This window comes from Marmota monax, unplaced genomic scaffold, assembly GCF_021218885.2.
Source record: "Marmota monax isolate L192 unplaced genomic scaffold, Marmota_monax_Labrador192_F-V1.1 WCK01_AAM20220418_F8-fsc00008, whole genome shotgun sequence".
NCBI classification, from domain to species: Eukaryota; Metazoa; Chordata; class Mammalia; order Rodentia; family Sciuridae; genus Marmota; species Marmota monax.
The window spans coordinates 11,917,445-11,921,264 of NW_026694432.1; positions in this window are offsets into that span (position 1 = coordinate 11,917,445).

A 3,820-nucleotide genomic window follows, 5' to 3' on the forward strand; every position below is an offset into this window, starting at 1 on the left:
ACAGTGGGGGATTTTGGAAAGGATTCTATACATTGTTTGCCTCAAGTTCCATAATGATAGTGAGAAATCATGCAGTCCTGGTTCAAGTGATCTTTCCTCTGGACTGTTGGTTTCCAACTGCAGAACTTCATAAAAAGAAGACAGATGATTCCTTAAGCTGCCCATTTCACAGGGATCTCAAGGAAATCAGATTAGATGGGACTTCTGGGGGTAGAGAAGTCACCCCCAAACTTACATCACCAAGTCACAGCTGGAGCTACTTGGAAATGATCTTGTTGATTCATAAAAGTTTTCAGTAATTGAGTGTGGAAGAAGTGCTATCAATTGAGACTTTAATAATAAAGCTGGCTGGGATTGAGGAGCACTTTCTATGAATAAGTACAGAGCTAAGCATGTACTAACTCATATGTACTCTTAATTCATCTTCATAACTCAGATGAGGCAGGCTTCAACCATTGTTCTATTTTGCAAATGGGAAAACTGAGGCATAGAAGGTTAAGGTCATACAATGGTAGGCAGTACTGGCATTATTCAAACACTCTTTTCTTTCTGAGATGGGCTTTTGGTATGTTGCCCAGGCTGGTCTTCAACTCCTGGGTTCAAATGAGTGAATCTCAGTATCCCAAGTAGCTAGACCACCTGATGCCACATTCTTTAGCGTTAAGATGTACAAAGGCTGGCCCTTGCAGAGCCATAGAGTCAGCCATATACATCAATAGATGGAGGACACATTGGGGATTGTTTAAGTGAAAAGTTGGGGTTAAGGAAGCCTTATGAATACAAGAATGAGGAGTTACCCAGAACAAGCCAAGCAATGGCACTAGAAATGCTAAAGGAGGCTTTGGGAAAACTTGAAGTTCAGTAGGGGAATTGAGGTAGTGAGACTTCTGGTTTCTTTTCACAATGGAACTACATTATTTTGATGAACCCACCTGCAAAAACTTAAAGGTAAAATATGAACAGAAAAAGTTCTTGATTCCAAGAACAGACAAATTATTAAAAAATTTATCAGTCAAGCCAGGAATGGTGATGCATATAATCTAGCAACTCAGGAGGCTGAGGCCAGACCCTGTCTCCCCCCAAAAAAAACAAAAACCACAAAACTGGGGATGTAGCTTAGTGGTGGAGTGCTTACCTAGCATGTGGGAAACCCTGGGTTTGATCCCTGGTAGCAAACACAAAGTTAACAGTCAAAAGTGAAGATAAAGCCAGGTGTAGTGGCCCATGTCTGTAATCCCAGCAACTCAGGAGGCTGAGGCAGGAGGATCACAAGTTTGAGGCCCTGTCTTTTTTAAGGGTTGGGGATGTGCCTTGTGGTTAAGCATACCTGTGTTTGATCCCCGGAAACAAAAAAAAGAAAAAAGAAAAACAAGAATCCAGAAAGAAATGGAGTATAGATGCAATGTTGGAGATCACATTGAGGGTATGGTGTATGCTAGGTAAGTACTCAACCACTGAGCTACACTGCTGCTCAACCCCAGCCATGTAAACCATATTTGACCTAAAGGAAAACCATGTTTGATTCTAGCAAATCAGACTTCACATTGAGTGGGACAGAAATCAAAACCCAAAGTCCACATATAATGGGGAGTCTAATATTTCATTTTTAAACAAAAACTGTCATACCATACACCTTTCAGAGTAAAAGAGTAGATCAGGAATAAAATCTTCTTAAGGATTTACAACTCGGGAATTTAGGAATACTCAAGCTATGTTCCTGTATTGTTAGTGTCTTGGATATCTGATAGAAATAAATGAAATTACTTTCTAGAAGAATGGATTTTCTAATCTTCTAATTATTTCTATATTCATTCCCCAGAGACACAGTTATTTTTATTATCTTTTTTTGGGGGGTGGGATACCGAGGATTGAACTTAGGGGCACTCAGCCACTGAGCCATATCTCCAGCCCTATTTTGTATTTTATTTAGAGACGGTCTCACTGAGTCCATTGCTGAGACTGTTTTGAACTCTCGATCCTCCTGCCTCAGCCTCCCAAGCAGCTGGGATTACTCATGTGAGCCACCATGCCCAGCTCACAGTTATATTTCTTAAAACACAGGAAAACATGCCACCATAATCCCAGGTAGTTGGTAGGCTGAGGCAGGAGGATCTCAAATGTGAGGCCAGCCTGGGCAACTTAACCAGACCTGCCACAAAAAGGGCTGGGGATATGGCTCAGTGGTAGAGGGCTTGCCTAGCATATGTGAAGTCATGGGTTCAATCTGCAGTACCCCACAAAGAAAAATCTGTAACCCATTGTATCAACAGGCTACAGAAGAAAAATAACATGATCATGCCAACTGATTCAGGAAAAAAAAAAAACACCTTGATAATATTCAATGGTAATTGGTGATTCTAGGCATATAGAAGAACTTTCTGGCTTTGATAAAGAGCATCTACAAAACCTCTTAACAGCTAACATACTTCATGGTGAAAGACTGCTTTTCCCCTTTGAAAAAGAACAAGGCAAATATGTCCACTTTTATCACTCTTAGTACATATAAAAGTCCTCCTACTCAGCGTAATAAGGCAGAAAGGAAAATAAAAAGCATTCAGACTGGAAAGGGAAAAAAAATCAACTTCCTATTTGCAGATGAAATGACTTTACAAGGAAAAAAAAAAATGTCAAGGAACGAACACACCACACACACACACACACACACACACTCTCTCTCTCTCTCTCTCTACAAAATTAATAAGGGAGACCAGCAAGATGCCAGGTTGTATTGTACTGACACAAAACAAATTATCCAGACTGTTGTAACAGAGAGACAAAAAGAAAATGCAGACAGTTGGTTAAAAAAAAAAAAATTCTTATGTCTGAATTACAGGGGAGAGAAAAATGAATAGGCATTTGAAGAAAAATGACAGAATTTTCCAGCATTGATGAAAGATACCAACTTCCAGATTAAAGAAACCCAACAACTTCCATGCAAGGGAGGAAAATAGAATCCCACCTAGACCTGTTGCAAAATTGCAAAATATTCAGAACGGGGCTGGAGAAGTTAGATGGGGCCAACGTTAACAATATTGGACCTAATGATAAAAACTAATACATGATTCTTTTTATTTGCCAAGCCCCTTACATACATCAAGCGATTTATTCCTTACAGTATCATGTAGGTTCTATAATAAGGGAGTTGAGATAAGTTTAGTCCTTGCCAAGGTGGCACAGTTTACGAATGTAGAGGAAAGATCTTGAACAAGGTAGTTCTGGCCCCCATTTGTGCTCTTACCTGCTATACACATTTGTGTCACTAAGACAAGGGGGAAGCCGTTAGAAACCTTACCCAAGGGAGGGACATCACATTTGTTTTTGGAAGATCATCCTGGCACCACTCTGGATAAGGGATTGGATGGGGCCAAAGATAGAGGTGTGAGACTTTTGGAAAATGGGGGCCCAAATAGGGAGGGCCTGAATGAACTAAGGAAGTGATAAGAGGGGCCGACAAAGGTGAACGGGTTGCGAGGTCATCTGGGGTGCAGTCCACGGGACTCGGTTTTGGATGGATCTAAATCAAGGGTGGATTGAGGATGGTACCCAAGTTCTGACGGGTAATTCCGAGAACAGTGAAAGGCATTCACCGAGACGGGGCACACAAGATTCTTAGGAGGCTTAAGGAGCTTCTTGGCTTTGGCACGGTACAGGTGTGGCGGCCGCAGAAGCCCGATTGCCCCCACGCGGCGTGCTGGGCTAGGAGCACGCGGGCGCCCCGCGGCGCCGGAAGCCGCGCGCGCAGGCGCAGTGCGGCGGGCGCCCCCTGGCGGGCGGCGGCGGCGCGCAGGGACCGCCCCCAGCCTCGCGCCGCCGCCGCCGC